Genomic DNA, 12,394 nt, shown 5'->3' with positions numbered 1-12,394 from the left:
TTGGAAGGCTGAGAGTTTTTGAGATTGAAACCTACTAGAGCTATATAGTGAGACCCTGTCTCAAAATCACTAGACGAGACCAAAAATAATTTTAAAACTCATCACTACAAGAGAGTACTTTGTTTCTACTAAAGTCCTTAACCAAAAACAAGAAAACAAAATGCCCAAATGTTCAGCAATTGCAACTCACACACTTTGTAGGCAAGGCTGGAAAATGACCCAATGCCTTATGGGAAACAGTGCAACAGCCTCTTAAAATGTTAAAAATGGACCTGGGATAATCCAGTCATTGCACTCTTTCATATTTAAGCAGGAGCTAAAATGCCCTGAATGTTTGTGGGAGCTTTATTTGTATGGCTCAAGTCTGGGAATAACCAATATGATCATCAATAAACAAACAAACAAGCCCTGCTGGTACATCCTCTGGGTGACTCTCCAGTGGAAAGGCATGAATTACTGTGCACGGAGCATGCATGCGTTCTAGAACAACTGTCCTAAGACTAGGAAACATAAAACCACAAAAATACACTATTTTATATTTGTGGAAATTAGAGTTTCAAATTGACTCTCACTGGGCTCACTGGTGTCAGAGGGCTGGTTCTCCTGGGAGGCTCTTGGGAGAGTTTTTCAGCTTCTGGACGTGCCTGTTACTGTCTCCTGACTCATCCCTTACATCATGAGAACTGTTTACTCAGTTATGTCTCCTCATTCCATTAGCTTGCCTCCCTCCCACTCATAGAACCTTTGTGATTACAATGGAACTACTGGAATAACCAAAATTTATTCACTCTACCTTAACGTTCTTAAATGTATCATCACAGTCTTAAAGCTGTCATCCTAGTTTGCTTTCTATTGTTGTAACAAAATACTGACAAAAAAACAACTTGGACAGGAAAGGATTGATTTCATCTTATACTGCCACATTATAGTCCTTCATGAAGAGAAGTCCGGGTAGGAACTCAAGACAGGAACCTGATGACAGGAACTGAGGCAGAAACCGTGGAGGGATGCTGTTTACTGGCTTGATCCTCATGGGCTGCTCAGCCTGCTTTCTATACACCTCAGGACTACCAGCCCATGGGCAGCACCTTCCACAAGTGCTGGGGCCTCCCACTTTCATCACCAATTAAGAAAAAGCTGGACAGTTTTGCCCACAGGCCAGTCTGATGAAGGCCTTTTCTCAACTGAGGTTCCGTCTTCCCAGATGACTCCTGCTGACGATAAATTATCAAAAAAATCTAATCAGCACTAATATGTTAGTGTGCTCTCAGGTTCTAGAGATTAGGACCTGTCTTTGGAAGGTCATTATTTAGCCTTACTGTTTGGGGCCCATAAATTCTGAGGAAATAGGCACAAGGATTCAACCAGAAAAATGTTTACAATCAAGACCGAGAACTGATTGATCCTAATGTAGTGTTAGTTGTTTCTCTGAACTGTTCTAACTATGGATCCTCCAATTATACCCACTATTGTCTGTAGTTCAAATACAAGGTCTTAATATTAACATTAAAACACATCAAGGGCTAAGGATTAGGATGGGAAAAGTTTTTATGTGAAAGACAATATTCAGGAGGGCAGGAACAGGAGGCTGTGGCCAGGAGGCTTCAATAGCAAGAGTGTCAGTTGAAATTCCTCTTTAGATTTTTAAACAGCATAATCCCAAGTCAGAATTATCATCAAAACTTCCCTGAAAAGATGGATGACAATATGATGAAGAAAACTGCCTTCATTGTCAGATATGATCATTCCATTAAGAAGTCATGTCTGAGATCATCTGGTCCTGCCCGATGGACAAGCCGCCACGTACTCCAGATTCACAAGTGATGTTGGGAGGATTCTGAACAGTGGCTGGTCTCAAAGCTTGAGGCTTCTGACAGCACTGTGAATGTAAGAGTGAAGCACAGAATGGAGATTTAATATTTGACTGTCACTGTTCAGTCATTTGGAACCCTTAGTAGCTATGCAAGAATTAAGAGGTCACTGAGTGACTCAGGAGTCACCGAGAAGAACTCTGTTTTCTTAAGCCTTTTATTTACACTAATATTTTATTTTCTTCCTCTGCTAATTTACAGGAAACTTCTTTCATCATTTTCAGTGCTGCACAGTTTGTTTTTAGCCATATCCCATGGCTTCTAGTGTGCTGGAATTTTTTTTTTTAACTTTTTCAATTTTTTATTTTCTTTACTCCAACCACTGACTAGTTAGTCATACTTGATAACTGCCACCATCTCAAACTCGAATTCCTTTCTGACCACAACCTCGTGTTCCTGCCCTCCCGCTTCCCCACTCCAATCAATCTGGCCTTTGTCTTCATTGTTATTTCTACGTCCTCAGTGCTGAGTTGCATGAGCTAACCAGCATCAGCAGCCAAAGGCATGTATGTCCTGCTCAGACCTGCCTTGACCAAGAACGTGACTTCGGGGAAGCTTTAAAGATATGAGGCTCTTAAAGATAAATACTCACAGATGTGTTCACATGGGAAAACTCGGGGCAACGTATGGCTTAAAATTATTTTCCCATTGCTTTCCCCACCCCACCCCCCAGAGGTTTTCCTATATGCTAAAGCATATTCAACATTTAATGTCTATTTTTTTCCAATTACTTCTGACAATTCTAAGTTCTTTTAAGTCGTGATATGGAGTGTGGGGGGGTGGAAACCATGTGACTTAGCTTGCTAGGCACACTCTCTCTACTGTACCACATCCCAGTCCCTCCAGAACTAGTTATGGAATCTGCATGTTCTACAACTAAAGCCTGCGATCTCATCAGGAGCAGGATATTACATAGTTCCATTGGACAACCAGCAGCGGGATCAATAGCCTATAGTGTTTGGGGGTTGTGGTGGTTTGAATAAAAATGGACCCCATAGGTTCATAGGAAATGCCATTATTTGATTAGGATTAAGACTTATGGCCTTGTTGTAATAGGTGTGGCCTTATTGGAGGAAGTGTGTCACTGGGGGTGGGCTTTGAGGTTTCAGACACTCAAGCCAGACCCAGTGGCTCACTCTCTTCCTGCTGCCTGTAGATCAGGATATAGAATTCTTAGCTCTTTCTCCAAAACCATGTCTTCTGGTGTGCAACTCTGCTTCTCGCGGTGACAATAATGAACTAAGTCTCTGAACTGTAAGCCAGCCTCAATTAAAGATGTCCTTTATGAGAGTTGCTGTGGTTATGGTGTCTCCTCACAGCAATAGAAACCCTAACTAAGACAGGGTCCTCACAACAAGGCAACAACTTGTTGGGAGGGAACCTATGCCGGACTCTAGAATTTCTGGAAGTGTTTTTTTTTTCTTCTTCTTCTTCTTCTACTTTTTTCTTTTCTCCCCCGCACATAGAAGACTTCCATTCAACATTGAAAACTACTTTTTATTTTCTTTTATGTTATAATTACAGAGTTACAGGTTTTCTTGTGGCTTTTTCATACATATGTAATTCTAGTTGCTCCTCCTCCAGTGTCCTCCTCTACCCTCTGGGTTTTCCCTTCCACTTCCATATCTCCTGTGCTCTGCTGCCTCCCCAGCAATAAACCTCTTTTCCCCTTCATGTGCCCATTTCTAGTTTGTTTTTTTTTGTCTTCTGTACACATTTATTCCCACATAAAGACACATATAAAAACTAGAAGCTAAAATCCGAAGATGAGCAAGAACATGTGATGTTTTCTTTTTGAGCCTCAGTTACCTTAATTTATATTTCCCAGTTCTGTCCATTTTTAGGAATATATCATAATTTCATTTTTTTGAAGCTAAATAAAATTCCACGGGGTATTTACAACCCGTTTCTATGATCTGTTCTTCAGTTGATGGACATCCAGGCCGATTCCATTTCCTGGCTATTTTAACACAGAAGCATCACAAGGATGCACAAGTATCTCTGATATAGAATATAGAATATAGAATATAGAATATAGAATATAGAATATAGAATATAGAATATAGAATATAGAATATAGAATATAGAATATAGAATATAGAATATAGAATATAGAATATAGAATATAGAATATAGAATATAGAATATAGAATATAGAATATAGAATATAGAATATAGAATATAGAATAAGATATAGAATCTGCTAGATAGAGAACCAGTGGTGAAATACCTGGGTCATATGGAAGTTCTATTTTTAGCGTTATGTGAAGCCTCCAGAATAATTTCTATAGTTACCCGTTAACACTCTCCTCAGAGCAAATAAGGGATCCTCTCTACCCACATCCTTGGCAGCATTTGTAGTCCTTTCTTTCCTTGATGACAGTCATTGTGATTGGAATGTGACAGAATCTCAAAATAGTTTTAATTTACATTTCCTTGATATCTGAGGATTTGGAATATTTATTGGCCATATGTATTTTTTTCTTTTCAGAACTCAAGCTCCCTAGCTCATTTTTAATGGTTGTTTTCTTGTATGTTAAAGTTCGCCAAAAGACCCTTACTCAGAAAGAACACAGAGGCCGCCGCCATCGCTGCAAACCACATGAGGATTTTTATTGATCCAACATGTTGGGGACTCTCCTCTCAGCACGCAGGCCAGAGGAGAGACCAAGAACAAAGAAAGTACACACTTTTTATACCTTTGTAAGGGGCAGATTTGAGCAACAGGATTCTCACTGGTGTAGCAAGTAACCCTTTCAGGCATTGGTTGGTTTGTATAGTGACTAAGTAAGCCTTTGGCCTAGTGACTCACTTTGCTTGCCCCCATGGTGGGTTATTATGATTTGACCAGCAAAGTAATAGTACATTTTGAACTTATGGATCAGCTATCAACATCACAGCTATTAACGTCAGGGGAATTCTCACAACAAGGTCAGATGGTTTGTGGTCTTTATCAGAATTCAGTGTAGGGCAGGGGGCAGGAGAATTGCTAATCTTGTTATGGTTATTTCTCTGAGAACAGCTAATATTGTTTTGGTAGTTGCAGGCTTAATCATTTTGACCACTAAAACTATGTTTTTACATTTGTTTAGTCAGCCAGCGTCCTTATCTGGCTCTGCACTTGGCCTGCTAGTTCAGTTTGGGAAGTCCTTTTCGAAGGGGGAAGGGACTGGGTGGTCTTGAACTCATTTTGGATATTACAGCTGCATATTTATTTTTTGAGTTCTTTGCATATTCTAGATATTATTATGTATAGCTTGCAAAAATTCTTTCATTCTGTAGACTACCTTTTCACTCAACTATTTTCTTTGCTGTATAGCCTTGAAGTTTTCATGAGATTCAATTTGTTGATTTTTGGCTCTATTTTCTGAACAACTAGTGTCCTAACAGAAAGTCCTTTCCTTTGTTTGAAGTGAGTCCCTGCGTTCCCTCTGGCACTTTCAGTTTCAAGTTTTCTGTGAAGGCCTTTGATCTACTTGGACTTAATTCATGCACAGGGTGAAAGACAGGGATCTTGCTTCAGTCTTCTATGTGCGGATACCCAGTTTCCCTAGCACTGTTTGTTAAAGAAGCTGCCCTCACTCCTATGACTATTTATAGAATCTTTGACAAAAATCAGGTGGCTGGTCGTAGCTTTTTGGGTTTATATCTGTACTTTTTCTTCTATTTCATTGATCTATAACATCTGGTTTTTTTTTTAAATGATATTTGTTGAGTATGTGATTGGGGGGGGGGGGGCTAATGGGAGTCAGTTTGCTCCCTTTACCATCTGGGTCCCAGGGATCTGACTTAGGTCCTAAGGTTTGGCACCAGGCCTCTTATCTACCTGAGCCATCCCACCAGCTCCACATCTGTTTATTCCAGTGCCATATGTTCATTGTCCTCTTTCCACATTCCCCTTCTCAGCTAACAAGATAGTCACTTTGCTTATGGCATTTCCCTCCATACTTATTTCTATTAGTTCTCCCTCACAAGCATGCTCCTCCTTCTCTGTCTCTACCCCCTTCTTCCACACTGCACCCTTTTACTCCCAGTGTCCTCACTCCCACTTCTGTGAACCTATTTGTTTCTTGCCTCACTGACATCTTTCAGGTTCTCAGACCTTCACCTACATTCATTAATACATATATTTAACATTTAAAATCCAGATGCTCCCTTTGGCAGCACAATACTAAAATTGGAATGATACAGAGAAGATTAACATGGCCCCTGCACAAGGATAACACACAAATTCGTGAAGCGTTCCATATTTTTAAGAATGGATACAGAAAATGTGGTTCATTTACACAATGGAATACTACTCAGCTATTAAGCATGAGGACATCCTGAGTTTTGCAGGCAAATGGATGGAACTAGAAACTATCATTCTGAGTGAGGTAACTCAGACCCAAAAGAATATGCATGCTATGTACTCACTAATAAGTGAATGTAATCCAAAAAATAAAAATAAATAAATAAAAATAAAAAGTACAGAATACCCAAGATACAGTCCATAGAACTCAAAAAGGTCAACAAGCTGAAGTGCCCAAGTGAGGACACCTCAGTCCCACTTGGGAAGGAGAAGAAAGCAATCACAAGTGGGGAGGGAGGGAGGGACCTAGGAAGGAAAGTGTAGGGGGGTAGTGGGGGAGGAGGGGAACCTGATCTGGTATTCAGTGAGGGAAAAGGACTGAAGCCCTGAGGGCCAGCAGAAAGAATGGAAACAGGCAACCTCAGGAGATAGGAGGTTGGGGGAACCCTCCAGAATGTACCAGAAACCTGAGAGGTGAGAAACTCTCAGGACTCAAAGGGAGGGACCTTGTCCAACAGTAGGGAGAGGGAACTTATAGAGCCCACTTCCAGCAGGAAGACAGGGCATCAAAGGAGGGGGCCAACCCATAGTCACAACTCTGACCCATAATTGTACCTGTCTGAAAGAATTCCAGGGATGGAAATGGAGAGGAGCCTGAGAAAAAGAAGGTCCAGCGACAGGCCCAAAGTGGGATCCAGCTCAAGGGGAGGTTCCACGGCCTGACACTATTACTGAGGCTATGAACACTCACAAAAAGAGATCTATCATGACTGCCCTCTGAGGAACCCAACAAGCAGCTGAAAGAGTCAGTTGCAGATATTTGCACCCAACCAATGGACAGAAGCAGCTGACCCCTGTTGTTGAACAGGGAAGGCTGAAAGAAGCTGAGGAGAAGGGCGATCCTTTGGAGGACCAGCAGTCTCAATTAACCAGGACCCCGAGATCACCAAACAGGTAGCATACACCAGCTGATATGAGGCCCCCAACACACATACAGTAGAAGACTGCCGGGTCTGTGTTCATTCAGAGATGATACACCTAGCCCTCAAGGGACTGGAGGCCCCAGGGAGTTTGGAAGTCAGGTGGGGTGGGGGTTGGGGCATCCACATGGAGACAGGGCCGGTGGGCAGGAGGTATGGGATGTGGAACAGTCGGAGGGTGGATGGGGTGGGGGTGGGGAGAATAAAATACGGAGCGTAAAAACAATTAATTAATTAATTAATTAATTAAAAAGAGAATATATTAGAGAAAAAAAGAAAAAGAAAAAAATTAAAATCCAGAATCTGCTTATAAACAAGAACACACATGTTTATTTTTCAGAGCTTGGGCAACCTTAACATAATGTTTTCCAGTTTTATCTATTTTCCTGAAAATTAAATTTTCTTTGTGGCTAAATAAAATTCCACTGAGTATGTAAACCAGATTTTCGTTATCCGTCAGCTTATGGGCATCTATGGTGATTACATTTCTTTGCTACTGTGAAGAGATCAGTGGTAAACATTGATGTGCAAGTGTCTCTTTAGCAGGATGTGGAGTTCTCTGAGTATACAACCAGGAGTTGCATAGCTGGGTCATAGTGTAAGTCTATTTTTAAAGAAGCCTCCAGACTGGTTTCCACCGCGGCTATAGCAGTTTGCACCCTCAGACAGTGACTAAGGCTCCTCCTTACTCACATCGCTGTTGGCTTTGTTATTTGCTTTCTTAAATGAGAGTTATAGTGATTGGGTGTGAGAGAATCTCAAAACAGTTTTCATTTCTATTTCCCTGACTCTAAAGATATTGAACATCTTTTTTTAAAAAAAGAAATATTTATTGGCTATTGCATTTCTTCTCAGAGCTGTCTTGTCCATAGGCCCATTTGTTGACTACCAGTTTTGTTTCGGAGAGTGAGCTTGTCGCTTATGTATTGCAGCTCTTTATATCGTCTAGATAGTAATCCTCTGTCAGATGTGGGTTAAGCAAAGTATCTCCCATTCTGCAGGCATCTGTTCACTCTGTTAATATTTTGCCGGGCAGAAGAGCTTTGCTTCTGTATAATTACCTCTGTCAACTCGTGGGGCTATTTACTATAGTATCAGAATTCTATTAAAAAATGTCTACCTAGCACCTATATCCTAGGGTTCACCTTATATTTTCCTTTAGCAATTTCAATGTTTCTAGCTTTAAATAAAGGAGTTTGATTCCATTTAAGAGAGAGAAAGAGAGAGAGTCTAGATAAGAGTCAAGAAAGTCTTCATAAAAGCATTCAGTGAGATAGAAAGGAGGCATTACAGAGACATCCCCCAGGAGATATTAAATAGAAGTAGAGCACTTTTTTGGCAGGGAGAAGAAAGACTCCATGGTGTGGGGAAGCTTGGTCTCTTCTTGGGAGAGGAAAGAATAGTGCTAAGAGACAGGTGAATTCTCTAATAGCTTGTTGAGGATAGATGAATATTTCGTTTCCATGTCCACTTACCACTCTTGGAGATCTTTACCTCGACCCTTTCACCAAGCAGGGCGTGGACCACCTGGTCAGATAGGTTTGCCGTGGAGATACTGACTGCCTCTTGGTTCCCATGAGATATAGAACCAATAGAAACGTTTTCATGTAGAGCCTATAATAGCAGATCTAAGTAAACTTTATTGAATTCTCAAAAGACATCTTACCATATGCCAAGGAAAGACTATTTCTGGCTAAAGATAAGGCAAAATTTTAGAAGATAAAAGTTTCTCCATCCAGAAAAGCGAAACAGAAAGACCTGTAACAGACAGATGAAGTCAGAGGACAGGAATGGCAGGAGTAAGACTCAGTCTGACTTTCAGAATGTTGGATGAACTCTACATCCAGGCAGTGACAGTATTCTACAGATCAGCCTTAAATTGCTATGATGAAATGCCTGAGGCAGCTAACTCACAAGGGAAAGAAATCTTGTTTGGTTCTGTTTTAGATGTTCAAAGGCAGTAGCTTAATCCTGATGGATGACAGCACACAAGGCAGGAAGGAGTTCACAGTATCTGTCTACTAGCTCTCATCTAGCTAGGATGGAGGGATGGGAGGGGAAAGAAGGAAGGAAGCAGAAGGAATAGAAAATGAGAGGTAGAGAGAGGAGGAGACAAGCATGAAAGTGGGCGGGCCCCACAGTTCTTTTCTAGGGCACATCCCTGATAACCAAAGCTTTACCATCTTCAATTGCACCTTCTAGATCAAATATCCAATCACAGGCCTTTTAGGGACACTCAGAACTACTTTCTGAACCACAGTGCCTTAGGGTTTCCATTTTGGTCACACCATGACCAAGGCAACTTGTAGTGACAATTCTGGAATTTTGGTCCATTATCATCACGGCAGGGCGTTCTCACACACAAACATACACATACATGTTTCAGAGGGTTGTGAGCTGCCATGTGGGTACTGGAACTGAAACCAGGTCCTCTGAAGAGCAACAAATTCCTTATAAACCACTGGGCTATCTTCCCAGCTCATCCATTTAAGTTTTACAGGCCCCTCATAAAAGGATATCAAAAACTAGCATAAAGAATTTGAGTTACTGAAAGCAGAGTAGGGATAAAAGTTTGATTTTCTATAACATTAACATTCTGTTACTTCAGAAATTCTTTATGAAACAATAAAAACTTTGTAATAGAAAGAGACCAATTTCTATACTGATTAGCCTATAGATTTGCCTTTTCATACGTGACACAAAGTGTTGAACTAAAACATTACAAATCTATTAAAATCAAATAGTCAAATTGCTTCATTTTCAGATTAGAAAGACTAGGGAGGCATGAAGTTAGCCCGGGCCACACCTTATTGTCACCTCTAAACAAACCTTTAATGTTCAATTAAAATATCTGCTAATAAGATATAGCTCCCTATCTGCCATCTTTTCTACTGACAGTGCAATTTCAATGGAAAAATATCTCTACTGTGTAATCTAGTGCTAGCATTATCAGCAGCAGTGTCTGGAGAATTATAGCTACAAGTCCTGGATGCTTCCATTGCTATCCCAGAAATCTGGGCATTTTTATAACACAGATGTGAGTTCAAAGCCTCTTGACTCAAAGCCCCATCTATTTACCATGAACTGCGACTGCTGCCTATAGACTGTTGATTCTGGATTGCATCCTCCTTGGTCAAAGAGACAAATTACAGGCCTTCAAGAAAGCACCTAATTAAGGCTTTCTCTCTGCTGTAATTCAAAGAATTGAATGGCTCTGGAAAAACAGCTTCGTAGGGAATGTGGATGGCTTTTAAAGCAAATGTGTAACAAACAGTGTGGACTCGTCTTTAATATGGTACAGCAGGGAAAGGCCCCAGACAGGAGTAGGAACCTCCAGCTCTGACACTGCTTTTGTTTGGTTGAATTGATGACAAGCTCTCAGCACTGCAGGATGACCTGGATGTATGCTCAACGGAGGCTGACTTTGAAATCTTGTTACTCCTGCCTCACCCTCAAGCACTGAGACTGCTTACAGGCTTGCTCACTGTACCTGGCTCCGCTCTTCATCTCAAACTGGTGGGTGGTATAGGATATCTGATCACACCGTGAGCCCCAAGATCATGTTATTTATTGAAAAAACTTGTTTCTAGTTGTGGTATGGCTCAGTCCTTAGCACACACCTTTCATCTCTCTGGCTGGAATACAGACATGCCCTCAGTACACACCTTTAATTCTAAACTGTGAAGCTAAAGTTAGTTTGTAGAAGGAACCACCAATATTTGAAAGTGATATCTGTAATGAGAAGGATCCAGAAGATTAGTATATATTGCTGAAGTTAAGTTTGAGGCCAAGCAGAGCAAAAAGTCAGAAGCCAAGAGAGAAGCCAGATTGAATCAGTCAGCTCAGAGAGGAGTTTGCGACAGAGCAGCTGAGTTGAATCAGCCAGCCAGAGTTCAGTAAGAACAAGAAAGGATGAGCTTATACAGTGGCAAGTCTCAGAGGCTGAAAACATTCTAAGCCTAAATTAGACTGAGGCTAGAAGCTTCCAGAACTAGGCCTAGGTTAGCAGACCGAGGCAGTAAGCCTCTGGAGATGGCAATTACATGAAGCAAATAAAAGTCACACTAAAGCAATTTTAGATGGGTCTAGAAACCCTAAGGGGGGGCGCAGATTCTCAGAAGTAACCTGTCCACGATGGCTTCCTGGTCCTCCGCTTCCAGTAACTCATGTGATGATGAAGCCCCTCCCCGACTGGCCCAGAAACAGGAAGCCAGGTGACCATGGTCTAAGCCTTTACAACTCATAACCCTAAACCAGTCTTTTCTCCTTTACATCGTTTTGTCAGACATCTGGTCACAATCATGAGAAAGGTGACTAGTGTCGTTCTGCCACCGAACAGGAAGGTAATCTAAGACAACATGTAATGTTTTTTTCATGAGTTTAACATAGTTGATTTCAGAATTCCCATCCAGCTACAAAATCCTATGGCTCTTCCTCTCATGAATGTGGAAAGCATACTTCACTCCATTCTCTGGAAAGCCCAGGTCTAAGGAACTATCTTAACAAGATCCCAGCAACCTCACTTCCTGTCCTCTGAGGTCAGCCTTGGGAATTTTAGGGCAACCTCTTTCTCCTTTACCTCCCTTCCTCAAATTCTTCACGGAAAACCCCATGGTCTTTTCTCTTTCGCCCTTGCGTGTTCTCTATCTGCACTACCGACTCTTTAGAGCTAGCATTTGTATCTGAACCACAGCAATACTTCAGTGCCCTTCCTCTCCTCAGACAATGTGCTCTATGAACTCCGTTTGGGTAATGAAGGTTTACACAAGGAGCAACCCTTTGTTCTCTCTTCTTTTTTCTTTTTTATTAGATATTTACATTTCAAATGTTATCCCTTCTCCTGGTTTTCCCTCCAAAAACCCCCTATTCCCTCATTCCTCCCCCTGCTCACCAACCCACCTACACCTGCCTCTTGGCCCTGGCGTTCCCCTACACTGGGGCATAGAACCTTCACAGGACCAAGGGCCTCTCCTCCCATTGATGACTGACTAGGCCATCCTCTGCTACTGAAGAATAAAAAAAAAAAAAAAAAAAAAAAAATACTGACTGCCCTGAGAACATGGGCCCCGGCCCCGCCAGATGGCCTAATTCCCCGGAACTTTTGGGAAAAAAGGTGCCTTGAAGTAAATATCCGCCCCTGACTTCCCCTATTTCTTCTCCGATCCTCCCCCTAGGTTGTGGTTTTTGCCTTTATAAGCCTGCTGGAAAATAGGGTCAGGGTCGAACTCCTCTACCTCTGCGTGGTGTATGAG

At 41.5% G+C, this 12,394-nt stretch overlaps 1 non-coding gene across 1 annotated transcript; it reads left to right on the top strand.

The window, feature by feature from the left end:
• Positions 1-6,020: 6,020 nt before the first annotated feature.
• LOC115032908 (U6 spliceosomal RNA) lies at positions 6,021-6,125 on the top strand. The gene has a single exon (XR_003838555.1). It is a non-coding gene; the product is annotated as a U6 spliceosomal RNA (small nuclear RNA).
• The last annotated feature ends 6,269 nt before the right edge of the window (positions 6,126-12,394 follow it).

The sequence above is a fragment of the Mus caroli genome, unplaced genomic scaffold (assembly GCF_978045245.1).
Source record: "Mus caroli unplaced genomic scaffold, Mus_caroli_1 scaffold_14, whole genome shotgun sequence".
Taxonomy (NCBI): domain Eukaryota; kingdom Metazoa; phylum Chordata; class Mammalia; order Rodentia; family Muridae; genus Mus; species Mus caroli.
Note: the sequence above shows the minus strand (reverse complement) of the source record. Positions and strands in the feature narration are given on the sequence as shown.